Source organism: Lissotriton helveticus, chromosome 6 (genome assembly GCF_964261635.1).
Source record: "Lissotriton helveticus chromosome 6, aLisHel1.1, whole genome shotgun sequence".
Classification (NCBI taxonomy): Eukaryota; Metazoa; Chordata; class Amphibia; order Caudata; family Salamandridae; genus Lissotriton; species Lissotriton helveticus.
This window is the reverse complement of record NC_136067.1, coordinates 430,409,517-430,428,121: the sequence shown is the minus strand read 5'-3', so window position 1 is coordinate 430,428,121 and position 18,605 is coordinate 430,409,517.

The following is an 18,605-nucleotide window of genomic DNA, read 5'->3' as shown; positions in this document are numbered from 1 at the left end:
AGGCAACTTGGTCCTGGTGCACCTGCTGCTCTCATTTTCTTTAGTGCCTTTATCACCTGTATTTCGTTGGTCATACATTATCACTAGGGGATCTGTGTTTTACTTTTTGCCATCGGTCCTGCTAATAGGCATTTCTCATCTGCAAGAGATTTGTGCCTCATGTTATTGCCCGAAAGGAACAAATGATGGACAAAATGCTGAACAATGCAAACATTCACCTTAGTCACAAGGATCAGGGTTTAATCCATTGTTCTTTTGCTCACCATGCCACCCCAGTTTGGACTCAGCCATATCCAAATCAGTCTTGACCCTGTGCCTCATCGGAACAGTCCAGCCCGAACTGCAAAGCCAGGTCCACCCTGGACTGGAAACAAGCATCCTGGGACCTGTTGTGGGGTATCATACCTCATCAGCCAGGCTAAATTGAATCCAGTGGTGCAGTGAGCACGAGATCCATGGCTGGGCATACCCTTCCCACTTAGGGCAACAAAAGTAAAAGGAACTAATGATGGATGGAATGCTGAACAATGCAAATATTCACCCCCAGTCACAAGGATCTGGGTTTATTCCATTGTTCTTTTGCTCACCACGCCACCCTGGTTTGAACCCAGCCATATGCAAATCCATCTTAAACCCTTTGCCTCATGGGAACAGTCCAGCCCAAACTGCCAAGCCAGGTCCTCCCTGGACCGGAAACGAGCATCCTGTTTTGGGGTATCATCCCTCTTCAGCCAGGCTAGCTTGAATCCAGTGACAAAGTAAGCATGGGACTCTCCTCTGGGCATACCCTTCCCACTTAGGACGACTAAAGCAAAAGGGCGGGTGCTGCAAATTGAATAAAATCAGGGAACGGCTCAGGATCAAAAAACCACGTTTCTTGAAGACACATTTTGTCGTTCATAGTTAATTCATCCAACTCCCTTATTTTGACCTCCTAATCTGATATTTCCCTCACATTCCAAAAGCAGATTTTAATCTCCTGAGACTTTAACCCTGATCAATGTGTTTTACGACATTTAGGACATTGGTTTAAATACCCCACTAGCCATTTTCATTTTTTAAGAGAGAGGTGTTTCCGCCTCCATTTTTTTACTCAATCCTGAGACATGACCTCCAAGATTGAGTGGGCACCACCTTGCTTGTCTTTTTCAAACCATGGCAATTTTAAACCATTTTCGCTCATATTTTGGGCTGTGCATTCCTCGGGACATTTTCAAGTGCCCCATATGCATTCCTCAATATAGATCGAATTTTGGCACCTGTAGCTTCACCCCTAGAGGTCTGGCATGTGGCATCTGTCAGGGGGTTAAGTATAGTAGGGTATCGATCAGGCAGATTATAGGTCACATTAATTCCCCACATATACAATTACCTCTTGTTGTCTAAGAAGCTATGGGCAAAGGTATCCTGCTTAAAGGTAGTCTTGGTGCATTCATTTATTTCCCCATACCACCCTGTCTTATAAGCCACATACTCAATATCCCTTGATGTCAGTTTTTCTAAACCAGCATGTTGGGAAGCCAATAGTATGATGTTCTGTCTATTCAATATGTCCCATCTTCCTTGCGAAGAAGACTCTGGATGTAACATTATACTTTTTAGGACCTTGCATGGTTCCTTTATTTCCACTTCAGGAAAACTACGATCCACCACCACCCGCAAAAGGCTCCCTGAAGATGCTGGAGCAAGATCACCAATGACCAGCTCACCACCGCCCTGAGCCAAAACCCCCCCACCAACACTACGAACTCCAACGAAGCAGCCCGTAACCTCACACAGTGGCTCACCAACTGCGCCGATGCCCTTGCACCGCTGAAGAACCCTCCCAGCAGACCCGGCAGCAAGAAAACCTCGTGGTTCACCAACAAGCTCAAAGACTCCAAAAAATCCTGCGTACCCTCGAGAAAGCCTTGCGCCACCACCAGTCAACAGGAAACATGACAGACCTCAAGAACGCCATCCGAAAACACCACCAGCTGATCCGCACCACCAAAAGGACAGCATTCAGAGAACAACTGGAGAACAACACCCACAACAGCAAGGAACTCTTCAACATCGTGAAAGAGCTCTCCAACCCCAGTGCCAGCAACAACGACATCACGCCCTCGCAAGACCTCTGCGACGCACTCGCCTCGTTCTTCCACCACAAGATCACCAACATACACAACAGCTTCAGCGCCCAGACCATGCACCCAACCACCGAACCAATGCCCCCTGCCACCATCCTCTGCACCTGGACCCCTGTCAGCACTGAAGACACCACCCTTGTGATGAACTCCATCCACTCCGGCTCCCCCGCCAACCCCTGTCCTCACCACATCTTTAATAAAGCCGACTCCATCATCGCACCCAAACTCCGGGACATCATTAACAACTCCTTCGCATCCGCCACCTTTCCGGAGAGCTGGAAACATGTGGAGATCAGCGCCCTCCTGAAGAAACCCACTGCAGACCCCACGGACCTCAAGAACTTCCGCCCCATCTCGCTCCTCCCATTCCCGGCTAAAGTCATCGAGAAGACCGTCAACAAACAGCTAAACTTCTTCCTCGAGACGAACGGATCCCTTGACCCTTCGCAGTCCGGGTTCCGAGCAAACCACAGCACCGAGACCGCCCTCATCGCAGCCACCGACGACATCAGGTCCCTGCTCGACAACAGGGAAACTGCTGCCCTCATCCTCCTCGACTTATTGGCCGCATTCGACACAGTCTGCCACCGCACCCTAACAAGCCACCTCCACCACGACGGGATCCAAGGTATGGCCCTGGAATGGATCACCTCCTTCCTCTCTGACTGAACTCAGCGAGTCCGCCTCCCTCCCTTCCGCTCAGCGGCCACCAAGATCATCTGCGGCGTACCGCAAGGCTCCTCGCTCAGCCCCACCCTCTTCAACATCTACATGACCCCCCTCGCAGCCATCACACGCCAACACAACCTAAACATCATCTCCTACGCTGACGACACCCAGCTGATCCTCTCCCTCACCAACGACCCCGCCACCGCCAGTGCCAGCCTCCAGGAAGGAATGAAAGACGTCGCAGAATGGATGAAGCTCAGCCGGCTGAAACTGAACTCAGACAAGACGGAATTCCTCATCCTGGGACCATCCCCCTCTGCCTGGGACGACTCCTGTTGGCCCCCTGCACTGGGCACCGCCCCCAAGCCCACAGACCATGCAGGCAACCTAGGCTTCATCCTGGACTCCTCCTTCACGATGACCAAACAAGTCAACGCCGTCTCATCATCATGTTTCAACACCCTGCGCATGCTCCGAAAGATCTTCCGGTGGATCCCCGCCAACACCAGAAAAACGGTCACCCAGGCCCTCGTCACCAGCCGACTGGACTACGGGAACGCCCCCAATGCCGGAACCACAGCCAAACTACAGAAAAGACTCCAACGCATACAGAACGTTTCTGCACAACTCCTCCTGGACATCGCCCGACACAGCCACATCTCTGCCCACCTGAGAGACCTGCACTGGCTCCCCATCAGCAAAAGGATCACATTCAGGCTCCTCACCCACGCTCACAAAGCTCTCCACGACACTGGCCCCAAATACCTCAACAACCGCCTCACGTTCTACACACCCACCAGACAGCTCCGCTCCGCTCCGCCAGCCTTGCCCTCGCCACCGTCCCACGGATTCGCAGAACCACCACCGGAGGAAGATCCTTCTCCTACCTGGCTGCCAAGACGTGGAACTCCCTCCCCACCCACCTACGACTGACCCAAGACCATCTCTCCTTCAGGAAGCAACTCAAGACCTGGCTCTTCGAGCAGTAGCACAACCCCCCCAGCGCCTGAAGCCTTGCGGGTGAGTGCCGTGCTTTATAAATGTCCTGATTGATTGCTCCTGAGTTATTACTCACCAGTGGGGCTTTGTTGATCTCAGTTGTCTGTGCTTCTTTTTTATTTAGGTGAGACTACCACACGTGCAGGCGAGTCAGCCCTCCTTGTTGTTTTTATCCATTCGACTTTCCTAAGTGGGCCCAGGGGTACTTCTATTGTAATGGAGCATTGTTAATGGCTCCTCTCCCCAGGCCCTATCGGGATTTATATTTATATATAAGAGGCTCTGAAGGTAGCTGGTAACATTAATTGTCTAAATAGCCCTTCCCTAATATTTGTCGCTGGTAAGTGTGATGAATTTACAAATCCCTCAGAGTCAGTATGTTGATTTGGCCATCAGATATTGCTGATGGCCTTTAGCCATTGACACCTCCAATTACATCTTTCTTTTGCTCTTGCAGAGGCAGGTTTGCTCTCTGCAAGGCAATGTCTTTTACTTTAATTTTTGTTTCACCTTTTCTTTTATCGTCTTGCTTGATCTGTGATTCAGTGAACTTATCATGAAACCGGGTGCATTGCATTGTGTGAAGATTGGGAACATTTTCAATTTCTGCATGACGGAGGCTATGCCAAAAGTTCCCTTTTATTTGTAATACTTATTTAGCTTCTTTAGTTGCTTTTTATTTTTCCTAGAAAGAGCACACCATTCGCTATCATCTTTTTTGTTCTCATTTACTTTTAAGGCACATTTTCCATTGACCATCTCCTTTCTCCTCCACTCCTTAATGTATTGCCTCTACTATTGTTGCACTATGTGCTCCCAGATCACCTGATATTTAATGTGGGGCTGTATTTGGGGGACAATTGCTATCTGCTAGCTGTTCTTTCTCCCTGCTTGCCCATTGCTCTTTCTGGGGCCAAGCAATTTGCATTCTCTGTCATCAGTCCTTCAACATTATTATCCTTTCACCCACTGCCCCTTGTGGTGTTAATGGCAATACCCACCTATGTATCCTGTATAAAGACAGAAATTACATCTGGTAGAATGGCTAACTTGTCCACGATTGCCTCACCCAGGCACTCTACTGGTTTATCCTTGGTAAAATCTTGCACCCACCTTATTAGTTTGTTTGATTGCTCCAATTTGGTATCAATTGTCATTGTGAACATAGCTTAGGTTTGTAGCTCATTAATTTGCGTATCCAATTTATCAACATGAGGCCTTCTTGCTTTAGTGATAGCTGATAATGTTTTTATTAGTGCAAAAAAAACAATTGATGGACAGAATACAGAACAATGTCATACATTCACCCCAGTACAGAAATCTGGGCCTACATCCATTTTTTTTTTGCTCACCATGCCATTCCAGTTTGGACCCAGCTATATGCAAATCAGATTTTACCCTGCACCCAATGGGAACAGTCCAGCCCGAACTGCCAGGCCATGTCCTCCCTGGACTGGAAATAAGCATCCTAGGACCGGTTTTGGGCTTTCAGCCCTCATCAGCCAGGATAGCTTGACTCCAGTGGCATGGAGAGCATGGGACCCACGTCTTGATGGACAGAATGCAGAACAATGTCATGCATTCACCCAAGTACAGAGATCTGGGCCTAAATCCATCGTTTTTCTGCTCACCATGTGTTAGAACTGGGCATTACTGTTTGGCTAAGGCTTGCACCAAAGCCAGGCAGAAACCACCACTCTAATTAGGGCAAGGGAGTTACACGCCAAAGATAACCCCTGCTCACCCCCTTGGTAGCTTGGCACGAGCAGTCAGGTTTATCCCGAAGGGCGATGTGTGAAGCGTTTGCGCGCGCACCCTGCAACAACACCCAAGGCCCACTCAAAGGAAACTCCACACAAGGGTATATATAAAAATAGCCTTTGTATTATACCAAACACATTAGATAATAAACACACAATTTACACTGCCACTGGCACGGGCGGAATTTACAAGGGATTATATACACAGGGCAGGGCCACATGGACCACTGTCAGGAATAAGCACTTGGTAGAACTAGCACTTTGTAGGAATAGCACTTAGAACATAGAATAATTGTAGCACCAAATAGCAAATGTAGCACACAACCAGTAACCACTTGTAAAAGGTAAGTACACCCTACGCAATCCTAAACACCTTAGGCATATATTACGCAGGGAACCATGAACTCACTAGCATAACCTATACTAGGAAACACAACCTCCTAAGCATAAAAATACATTTAGGGATATAGGGAAGAAGCATTGCATATTATGCATAAATCACATTAGGCAAGTAATCACATTTGCGCAAAAATCACATAACTGACCCCAGGCCAACTTGGCCTCTCAGGGGCTCACAGGCCCAATGTCCAGAATGTCTGGGCTGGCTGCGCAGGCAGCCAAAGAAGAATGCGCAACAGGCCTAAACGATGCAGCTGCCCACTAAGTGCTGGGCAGCTGGGAAATGGAGCCTGGCTCCAGCGTGCCTCCTGGCTCTCCTCTGGGGCTCCCAAATAAACAATAGGGCCCAAAACAATGTGGGAGCCTTGCAGGCTCTAATTCAGCAAATGGGCCATACGTTGGAGCCACGTGGGCTCTGTATACAAAATTGCTGCCACACTGGGGGAGCGGCCCGCTGCCAACCGGGGCCGCTCTACCCTCTGAAATGCCTGTTGTAGCCTTGTGGACTCGAAACAACAATGTCTCGCTGGGGGAGCGGCCCGCTGCCAGCCGGGGCCGCTCTACAACCAGAAATGCCCCAAATCACGTTGGAGTCCCGCTCTGGGGACTCAGAGAACAATGGCTCCACACGGTCGAGTCCCGCTCCGGGGACTCGGAACTCCACTCACCGGTCTGTCCGCAGGCTGCTGGAGGCCCTGTCTCCTTGGGGCTCCTTCTCAGGCTGCTTCCCGGGGGACTTGGCGGTCTCGCTGGTGCCGCGGGCGGGGCTCTCCCTCATCGGGGCCTCGCTGGCGGCTGTACCTCTCCTTGGCTGCACTCCGGGGCTCACCCTCGCTCTTGGGAGCCCCGGGGGAGAGACGCTGGCTTCCTCCGGTCGCGTCGGGTCGAAGCGGGGTGGGCTCCCGTCCTCACCCTCCACCTCCCACCGTGGCCAAGCTACCTTTCTTCTCCCACTGGCTCTTTCGGGCAGGCCGCACTGCGATTGGCCGGCCAGCTGCTTCCGGGTTGGGCCCGTCCGGAGTCAGACGAGCTCTGCCTGCTTCCGGGTCAGATTTTAGCGATCGGGCCACGGCGGTGATTCGGCACAGTACGGGGTAGGCTCCCGGTTTAGAAGCAAAGTCCCTGGCAGGGTGGGCACCCGCTAAGGATATCAACAGCACGGCAAAAGGTCAAGTCGCAGGGTGGGCACCTGCCCAATATCAAAAAGTACGGCAAATAAGCGGGGTGGGCACCCGCGCCGATAATCAAAGGCAGGGGATCCCCCACGCCTGGGGAATCCCTCAGAAGGGTGATCACAGCTCTGGGCTGCAGTTAAAAGTAGAAGCACTCCAGCACTCAGAATATAGAGCTCCCCAGGTGCTGTTAGAGGCAAAGTCCAGGAAAAGTCCTTAGAAGGGCAAGGGGGCAAAGGCTGGGCCCAGGGGCCAGCTCACAGGGCCCTCCAGCAGGGAGGCAGCACCCAGTGTCGGTATCCTCCTGGCGCCCAGCAGCAGCAGGCCCCCTTTTCTGATCAGGAACAAGAGAACAACTTTCAGGAGGTCACAGCCCTCTTTTTATACACATTTTTCCCTTGTCTCTAGGGTGGGAGAAAACCAGACGCAGCTGTTTCTGGAGCTCAGCCCCTCTCCCCATTCACTGGACAGGCTAGGGACATCAGTCGCACCACAGGAGGCGGAGCCAGCATTGTTTAGGGAAGGCCCAGCCCTATTCAGGTCCCTGGTGCACTCCTCCCACTCATCTGGATGTAAATCTCCCTATTCACCACCGGGGCAGACCCATCCTGACTCCTGGAGCCAGGCACACCAGCCAGCTCCAGCCAATCACAAGCCAGACAGTCACTTCACATTTATTACACAGACATGCCAGCTTCTAGAAGTGGCACTTCCACACTAGACACATTAACGCCGCATGCATCATCGCGCAGCATTCAATCTCACAAGTTCGCACATACCAAACTCGACCCTGCACTCCCCACACATCAGGAACTACCATGGACACATACATTCCCAATGCATTCCTATAGGAGAGCAGGCCAATCTTCACCACACACACGCACTTTACACTGGGACACAGTGTTAAAGTGCACAGAAGCCAAAAGCAACTAACACCAAGTCACAATTAAAAGCAAAAAGTTTAGGGGTAAACCTGCCAGAAGGGCTAAGTCCAACACCATGCCATTCCAGTTAGGACCCAGCCATATGTAAATCAGTCTTGACCCTGCGCCCAATGGGAACAGTCCAGCCCCAACTGCTAGGCCAGGTCCTCCCTGGACTGGACACAAGCATCCTAGAACCGGTTTCGGGCTTTCAGCCCCCATCAGCCAGGATAGCTTGACTCCAGTGGCATGGAGAGCACGAGACCCACGCCTGGGCATACCCGTCCCACTCGGGGTGACAAATGCAAAAAGAACAATTGATGGACAGAATGCAGAACAATGTCATACAGTCACCCCAGTACAGAGATCTGGGCCTAAATCCCTCGTTTTTTTGCTCACTGTGCCATTCCAGTTTGGACCCGGACATATGCAAATCAGTCTTGACCCTGCACCCAATGGGAACAGTCCAGCCCGAACTGCCATGCCAGGTCCTCCCTGGACTAGAAACAAGCATCCTAGGACTGGTTTCGGGCTTTCAGTTCTCATCAGCCAGGATAGTTTGACTCCAGTGGCATGGAGAGCACGGGACCGACGTCTGGGCATACCCGTCCCACTTGGGGGGACAAATGCAAAGAGAACAATTGATGGACAGAATGCAGAACAATATCATACATTCACCCCAGTACAGAGATCTGGGCCTAAATCCATTGTTTTTTCCCTCACCATATATAGACCCAGCCACATGCAAATCAGTCTTGACCCTTCGCCCATTGGGAACAGTCTAGCCTGAACTGTCAGGCCAGGTCCTCCCTGGACTGGAAACAAGCATCCTAGGACCGGTTTCGGGCTTTTAGCCCTCATCAGCCCGGATAGTTTGACTCCAGTGGCATGGAGAGCACGGGACCCACGTTTGGGCATACCCGTTCCACTCGGGGTGACAAACGCAAAAAGAATAATTGATGGGCAGAATGCAGAACAATGTCATACATTCTCCCCAGTACAGAGATCTGGTCCTAAATCCATCTGTTTTTTGCTCACGAAAAAGGGTGACATACCCTGAAACCGGTCCCAGGATGCTTGTTTACTGTCCAGGAAGGACCTAGCCTGGCAGTTCAGTCTGGGCTGTTCCCATAGGGCACAGGGTCAAGACTGATTTGCATATGGCTGGTTCCAAATTGGGGTGGCGTAGTCCGCAAAAGAACGATGGATTTAACCCAGATCTTTTGACTGGGGGAGAATGTTTGCATTGTCAGCAGTGGCGTCACTAGGGGGGTGCGGGGGGTGCGGACCGCACCGGGTGTCACCCTCACATGGGGTGACACCATCTGGTTACGATGTGTAACACAGCCCTGCTCGAAGGTGAGGGCGAGTGTGTCTTCTGTGTTTATTTAAAAGTATGCTGTCAGTGTCGCACGCACGAATCATGCGTTCATACTGATGAACACATCTCTCTTATTAAAAATGCAACACATTTTTGACATCTTAGAAATGCATAAATGAGCATTTAAATGGCGGAATGACGCACCATTTGTTATCTGCGTGCAAGGGAATGTGCGCAGAATGAGTAGGAAATATTTGTTTGGAAAAATGTACTATAGCGCAACAGAGCATGCCTTTTATTCGGCAAAAAAATGCACTCTCTCTCTGCTAAATAAATGCTTCATAAGTGCCACAACCCACTGAAGCCTGACTCAAGCGGAGCGCAGAACCAACGTGGTTCATGTCGGTGTGTTGGCTAAGGATTAGTGTAGTTTTCTAAAACAACAGTGGTCCCATGCAAAATTGAAGTACAATATCAATAAACATAGACAAAATCAAATCTATATTTTAGAGTGACATGTCCAGCCGGACAGAGGTCATTCAAGTTTACTTAATAAACGAATATCCAGAATAAAACAAGGATACCTTCCACAATGCCCCTGTGAGGTACACAAGCCTGTGCCCAACACTTGCGGGGTGAGTACAGTTGGAAAAAATAGGAAAGGTTTAAAAAGGCAAACTAGCATTTTTCTGTTTACACATTCATTGCACATAAAATATCAATAAGCACCATTACATCAGATTAAACAACCAAATATGTTTGTATAAGGTGCATGAGCAAGTCGACGGCGTTTCGGTTCCCCTAAAGGGTAATGGGAACCATCATCAGGACAAATGAATAATTGCCTTATTACACTAAACCTCAAATTGCCTAAAGGAAAAATAGGGAAAGATAAGAAAAATACAAGTTTTTAAGAACAGGGCAATAATAATTAACAATTACAATGGAGTGACTCTTTGTGCAGGGTGCAAAAATATTTTTTCTTTATGCCGAGTGAAGATATTGCGCCGTTTCTGTGGGTGGGGGGGTGGTAGTGGCAGTGAACCTATGAATCTAATTTCGGATGTCAACCAAGGCTAGCTGGTGCCTCTTAACGAGATTACTGACATGCAGAATGCAGTGAGCAGGCATACGGGGCGAAGTAAACACGGTGTTTTGAAGCGGTGGTGCCTATTTAGACACTGGTAACAACCCGCTATGAACGATGAGATCACGAGGCGTGCTCTGCTTACCGAGGCAGTGCGTGATTGTCAGAGGGCAAGTCGTTGCTCAATATAGCCCGGACTAGCAACCTATGTAAAGGGATAGTCTGGATGTTAGAGGCCGGGAAGCATTCCAACTAAAACTATGTGGAGAGTGTCATGCAAGCAGTCTTACCAAATTAGGGCAGCCGGTTTCCGTGTTGCAGAATCGCAACCGGACGACGCCAGGGTAAGCCTGTGGGAACCAGGAGAATGATTCAGAATGTGGAACACGAAGTGTCCGACAAGGTTAGAAGCTAGGCAAGGCTGTATTACTCACCCGAATCGGCGATCATGGAGGTGTTCCCTGGCGTGCTGATGTGCTCAGACCAGGAAGTGAAGAAGGGGCGGATGTGTTGTGATTGGCCAGTGCACGTGAGGATTCAGGCATAAAAATAAACTAGGGGTGCCTATTGCGGGAGCCATCTTAGGTGGGGTATAAGGTGATATCCATGCAAAGTGACATTTCAGAATTACAGTTTTTCAAAAATTTTTCTTGGAACAGTAAAGTGCTCGGCACTTATTCCAGAGTCTTTTAAGTATATGTAACCCGTCTAAATCAAAGCAGTCCATTCCTCTTGCAGGTTCAAGCCCGAATTCAGGCTGTCTGTCTTCAGTATCCACTTCAATTCTTCTCTGTTCAGCATACGTGTTAGGTCGCCCCCTCTTGGTGGTATTATGACTTGTGTGATGACCGTCCAGCGAATCTCATTTTCAGTGTGTCCTTTGCTTACAAAATGTTCAACCAGGGGTGCATTTGCTGTTTTGCACCTGATGCGACTACGATGTTGGGATATTCGTAGTTTAATTTTTTGTTTTGTCTGGCCTACATATATAAAATTGCACGGACATAGAATTGCATAAATGAGATTAGAGCTATTACAATTGGTCAAAGTATGCAGTTCATTCTTTACATTTTTGTATACAAATTCTTTACTCTCGATTGCAAGGTCACAAACCACACAGGAGCCACATTTGAAATGGCCCAGCACGGGTGGTAGTGGCCAATGGTCATGTAGTGTGATATTCCTACCAATTGGAGGTGGTAATGCTGCCCTGACCAATTGATCTTTAAGATTTTTACTTTTCTTAAAAGCAAAGAGTGGGGTGTCCCAGTTGAGGGGGCCTGAATTTAGAATGTGCCAGTTCTTTCTTATGCACTGTTTCACCCGGTTGGATATGGCAGAGAAGGTGGTTACACATACCACTTTATTCTGGGTCTCATTTGGTTTAGGCTCAAGGAGAGCGTCGCGGGGACAATACCAGGCTCTTTTCATGGAGTTTTTTATCAGACGCTTAGGGTAGCCTCTAAACCTGAGCTTCTCAGATAGGGTATCTGCCTCAGTAAAGTAGTCCTCTTTCTCAAAACAATTCCTTCTGAGCCTAAGGAATTGCGAATAAGGAAGACTGTCCCTAAGTGCTCTAGGATGACAGCTATTGTAGCTCAGGAGGGTATTCCTTTCTGTAGCTTTGCGAAACAGGGATGTGTATAGAAGCCCCTCATGATGTTGAATAGTCAGGTCTAGAAAGGGGATACTGTCTTTGTTGTAAGATAAAGTAAACGTAAGGCCATTACAATTGTTATTAAGCCAGTGTGTGAAGCCTGGAAAGTCTTCAATAGCGCCACCCCAAATTAAAAAGATGTCGTCTATGTAGCGCTTCCAGACGTGTATACCCTGATGAAATGGGTTACTACCAGACAAAATGGTATGTGTTTCCAGCCAGTCCATGTATAGAATCGCCAGGGTAGGCGCAAAAATGGCCCCCATGGAGCAACCACGTACCTGCAGGTAGTAATCCGAGTCATAGAGAAAAAATTTCTGCGTGAGACAGATCTCCAGTAATTGTATTATGAACAGGGTGGGTACCCTGTGGGGACGCGTCCTCGTGTTAAGTATGCTTTCCATTACAAGCAATGAGTCTCTCTGAGGGATGTTAGTATATAGAGACTCTACGTCTAATGTACATAGAGTCTCATGTTCGGGGTCAAAAGAATGATTTTCAATCAAATTGATCATATGCATGCTATCTCTGATATAGCACGCAGTTGTTGGCACAAAATCCTTCAAAAAGAAATTAACATAGTGGCCCAAAGGTTCTAAAACTGAGCCACACCCAGACAGTATTGGTCTACCCGGAGGATTGTCCAACCTTTTGTGAATTTTTGGTAATGTATAAAGAACTGGGGTTCTTGGGTTGACAATGTTCAAGAAATGGTATTCATGTTTGCTTAAAATGCCATTTTCAAGACCTTCCATAGTAATGACTTTAATAAGTTTCTGAATATCCCTAGTAGGATTACAAGGTAATCTACAGTAGTGGTCAGTATTAGATACCTGGCGCAAAAGCTCATTCTTATAGTTTCCAATGTCCTGGAGAACTATCCCTCCACCCTTATCAGCTGACTTAATAATCAGGTCGGTATTATTCTTAAGAGAATTGATTGCCAACTTCTCTTCCAAGGAGATGTTATAGGTTATAAAGAGATGGGATTTCTCTATATTGGAGATTTCCTTGAGAATGACTTTTTCAAAAGTCATAATTTCTTTAGGAATCATGTTGGATGTAGGGGAGAAGGTTGATGGAGGACGAAATGGAGTTGTGACATTTTTATGCTCCATCGGATTGAGTTCAAAATAAGAGCGTAATCTCAATTTCCTGAAGAAGCCAAGCAGTTCAGATTGGAGATTTAGAAAATTCGGGTAGGTAGTTGGGACAAAGGATAACCCTTTGCTAAGGATGGACAGTTCCTGGGTGGTCAGGGCATGGTTAGAGATATTGAAAATGGGGATAATATTCAGATTGGCATTGTCTGTTACCACTGATAAAACTTCTGCCTGGTCTGGCGCTCCCCCGGGGGGTTGTGCCATCGTTTCTGTTGCTTGACCCTGCCTCTTTTTTGGGGTTCTGGATTGCCTCTGGATAAAAAAGGAACCTGATTGGGTCGTTGTCGACTCCCACCCTCACCAGGATCTGAACTATCAGATGAGTCTGCTGAGGAGTCGGTGAAGCCCACTACAGTGTTTCTTTTGTTAAAGCGTCCCCAGGGTCTCGGGGTTTGTTGATGTTGCTGGAAGTTACGATTCGTATAAAAATCTTTGTTTAGGTATGGATAAGCGCGTTCTAGAGTGAAAAATGTAATGTCTTTTTTGACTTTGTTTGATTTTTTAGTTTGCTCAATACGATGAAATTCAGAGATTGTTTTTTCAATTTTCTCTAATAAGGCCTTTACATCAGTGAAAGTTATGTCATCAGCTATTTGCTTTTCTAAGTCTTGGATGGTTTCCTCAAGTTTTTTGAGTTCCTCGCCTGCAATTTCTATTCCTAACACTAGCCAGTGCCTGGAACAGGTGGTACCTATGCCGCTAAAGCCTGATATATACTTCGGATTGTCAGTAAAGACTCCTGGAATATTTCTAACCTGGAGGCCAAGGGGAATCGTATTGGATTTGAGGTATTGGGTAAGCATTAAAGTCATCAACTCTAGTCTCACATATTTTTTCTTTTGTTTTTCAAGTTCATCAGAGAGATTAGTACTGCTTGTAGCATTGGTTTCGTCTTGGTCAGTGAATAAGGATGGACCTGCACAGATTTTGTTAATATATTCAAGTGAATATAGAGGGGCTGTATCAGACATTACAGTGAGAAAGGGAGTAAGGAGCAGTGAAAACCGCTTGTGCACAGGTAGGGAAGCCGGTGACCACTTAGGAGGAGTGGGAAGGAGGTCAAAGCCCTTGCAATCTATTGATTGCGCACGATTACTTTTTATAACAACAAGGGACCCCAAATCAGTCAGCTAGGGACCTCGGGGAGCAATTTTCTAAAACAACAGTGGTCCCATGCAAAATTGAAGTACAATATCAATAAACATAGACGAAATCAAATCTATATTTTAGAGTGACATGTCCAGCCGGACAGAGGTCATTCAAGTTTACTTAATAAACGAATATCCAGAATAAAACAAGGATACCTTCCACAATGCCCCTGTGAGGTACACAAGCCTGTGCCCAACACTTGCGGGGTGAGTACAGTTGGAAAAAATAGGAAAGGTTTAAAAAGGCAAACTAGCGTTTTTCTGTTTACACATTCATTGCACAGAAATATCAATAAGCACCATTACATCAGATTAAACAACCAAATATGTTTGTATAAGGTGCATGAGCAAGTCGACGGCGTTTCGGTTCCCCTAAAGGGTAATGGGAGCCATCATCAGGACAAATGAATAATTGCCTTATTACACTAAACCTCAAATTGCCTAAAGGAAAAATAGGGAAAGATAAGAAAAATACAAGTTTTTAAGAACAGGGCAATAATAATTAACAATTACAATGGAGTGACTCTTTGTGCAGGGTGCAAAAACATTTTTTCTTTATGCCGAGTGAAGATATTGCGCCGTTTCTGTGGGTGGGGGGGTGGTAGTGGCAGTGAACCTATGAATCTAATTTCGGATGTCAACCAAGGCTAGCTGGTGCCTCTTAACGAGATTACTGACATGCAGAATGCAGTGAGCAGGCATACGGGGCGAAGTAAACACTGTGTTTTGAAGCGGTGGTGCCTATTTAGACACTGGTAACAACCCGCTATGAACGATGAGATCACGAGGCGTGCTCTGCTTACCGAGGCAGTGCGTGATTGTCAGAGGGCAAGTCGTTGCTCAATATAGCCCGGACCAGCAACCTATGTAAAGGGATAGTCTGGATGTTAGAGGCCGGGAAGCATTCCAACTAAAACTATGTGGAGAGTGTCATGCAAGCAGTCTTACCAAATTAGGGCAGCCGGTTTCCGTGTTGCAGAATCGCAACCGGACGACGCCAGGGTAAGCCTGTGGGAACCAGGAGAATGATTCAGAATGTGGAACACGAAGTGTCCGACAAGGTTAGAAGCTAGGCAAGGCTGTATTACCTACCCGAATCGGCGATCATGGAGGTGTTCCCTGGCGTGCTGATGTGCTCAGACCAGGAAGTGAAGAAGGGGCGGATGTGTTGTGATTGGCCAGTGCACGTGAGGATTCAGGCATAAAAATAAACGAGGGGTGCCTATTGCGGGAGCCATCTTAGGTGGGGTATAAGGTGATATCCATGCAAAGTGACATTTCAGAATTACAGTTTTTCAAAAAACTTTCTTGGAACAGTAAAGTGCTCGGCACTTATTCCAGAGTCTTTTAAGTATATGTAACCCGTCTAAATCAAAGCAGTCCATTCCTCTTGCAGGTTCAAGCCCGAATTCAGGCTGTCTGTCTTCAGTATCCACTTCAATTCTTCTCTGTTCAGCATACGTGTTAGGTCGCCCCCTCTTGGTGGTATTATGACTTGTGTGATGACCGTCCAGCGAATCTCATTTTCAGTGTGTCCTTTGCTTACAAAATGTTCAACCAGGGGTGCATTTGCTGTTTTGCACCTGATGCGACTACGATGTTGGGATATTCGTAGTTTAATTTTTTGTTTTGTCTGGCCTACATATATAAAATTGCACGGACATAGAATTGCATAAATGAGATTAGAGCTATTACAATTGGTCAAAGTATGCAGTTCATTCTTTACATTTTTGTATACAAATTCTTTACTCTCGATTGCAAGGTCACAAACCACACAGGAGCCACATTTGAAATGGCCCAGCACGGGTGGTAGTGACCAATGGTCATGTAGTGTGATATTCCTACCAATTGGAGGTGGTAATGCTGCCCTGACCAATTGATCTTTAAGATTTTTACTTTTCTTAAAAGCAAAGAGTGGGGTGTCCCAGTTGAGGGGGCCTGAATTTAGAATGTGCCAGTTCTTTCTTATGCACTGTTTCACCCGGTTGGATATGGCAGAGAAGGTGGTTACACATACCACTTTATTCTGGGTCTCATTTGGTTTAGGCTCAAGGAGAGCGTCGCGGGGACAATACCAGGCTCTTTTCATGGAGTTTTTTATCAGACGCTTAGGGTAGCCTCTAAACCTGAGCTTCTCAGATAGGGTATCTGCCTCAGTAAAGTAGTCCTCTTTCTTAAAACAATTCCTTCTGAGCCTAAGGAATTGCGAATAAGGAAGACTGTCCCTAAGTGCTCTAGGATGACAGCTATTGTAGCTCAGGAGGGTATTCCTTTCTGTAGCTTTGCGAAACAGGGATGTGTATAGAAGCCCCTCATGATGTTGAATAGTCAGGTCTAGAAAGGGGATACTGTCTTTGTTGTAAGATAAAGTAAACGTAAGGCCATTACAATTGTTATTAAGCCAGTGTGTGAAGCCTGGGAAGCTGATTGGCTCTCGGGTGTCTGTCAACATTCCAAACAGTCCGGAGCGGCCGCCATCTTGTGTCTCGGTAGGATCGAGACACAAGAGGTGGCAAAAACAAAGGGGGAAATGACTAAAAGGGGGTAGGGTAGACCCCCGTGACCCCCTAGGTTTGATGTGGGGGCCATAAAAGGGCCCCGCGGGGCAAAAAACTAAAACAAAATCGATTTTCGCGGGGGGAGCGCCCGGTACGCGCACCGGGGAGCGTACCATGGGGAAAACCCAGTGAAACAGTACAATAATAATTTAAAGTGCTTAGAGGTAGGGTAGCTGTGAATAGAGTTGTTGTGTTGTGTGGGTGATTTAAGTACCAACATGTAGGTACCAATGCAGAGTCTTAAATTCAATGTACACCGTCTCCTCTGTAGATATCTTGCATGTTGTTACAGAAGTTATTGTGGTATATGGAATCCATACCATAGTCTGTCAGGAAAGCAGAAACAGATCCTTTAAGCACTCCTTGAGAAAGCCTATGGGATCATGGGTAGTCTACCCTTGTCCCTTATGATGTTTTGAAGTATTACATTTTACTCTCTTCTGAATCTACACAAAATTGGTGGTGATATTGTGCATTAGAGACAGACAGTGAGAGAAAGGAGGCTGGAGATCAAAAAGAGATGTCAAATACACATTAGAGATAATATAGTGGGAGAAAGGAAGTAACTATGAGCAAACTTACTATGTAACACAAAAAAGTTGCACAGTATACTGTAAGTCTCACTTTATAGTATAATCATTTTGGTACTACTTCATGAATTACATATAAAAATGAATAATGTCTCAAACAATTTTTAATTATTAAATATACATTTATTGTTCTGAATTTTCATAATTTAATAACACTTGCAACGTTTCATTATCCGGAATCTCCTCCAAATTTGTATTATCTAAACAGTCAATGAATTGTTGGTAAAGAGACTCATCCAGGAAGTCAAGAAAATCTTCTTGAAGAATCTCCTCATCGGTAATTTCAAAAAGAATCTCCTCACTAGTAATTTCGAAAGAAATATTGATGGTCTGTGGTGTATCTTCCATTTTCTTGCTGTAAATTGCATAAAAAATAACTATATCAGTAGAGTTAGGGCACTGTTGGGTTTAAGTCCAGACAGGTCCTTCTGAGTTTTTAACAGTGAAGTTATCTTTGGGCAGTGTATGGTATCAGGCAGGAAGTCGAAATATAAAAAAGTGTATGTGAAGAAGCCTAAGTAAATTCATAATTATACCAGAGAAGCCTAACTCAATCTATAACTATAACAGAGAAGCCTATCTTAATCTATAACTATAACAGAGGGACAGTAAATAACTATCAGAAAACGTTTTTACAAATTAACTTAAAGTGCCCCTTACAAATTAACAACTTACCTTATAGAAAGGTGATGAAGATAAATGAGAAAATCCTTTAAAGATGTACCTCAGGTAGTTGTAGTCAAAATGGCCGTGTTTCCCTCTCATTTTTCATTTATATTCATGTACATAACCAATCAAATGTCAGGAAATAAAAGTAGAAAATGAAAGTAACATTTTAATTGGTTGTAAATTCTAACACTTCATATGTGTTTTTTTAATGTAATTTACCTCAGGATATTTAGACAGGGCTACAGCCCAAATGGCTCAATGGTATTCCACCAAATTTGGGAAAATGGTAGGGACTGGTATGTAGTAGGGCCTATTCTATATTTGGTGAAAGTCTCTCCAGTGGTTTTTATGTAAATTAACT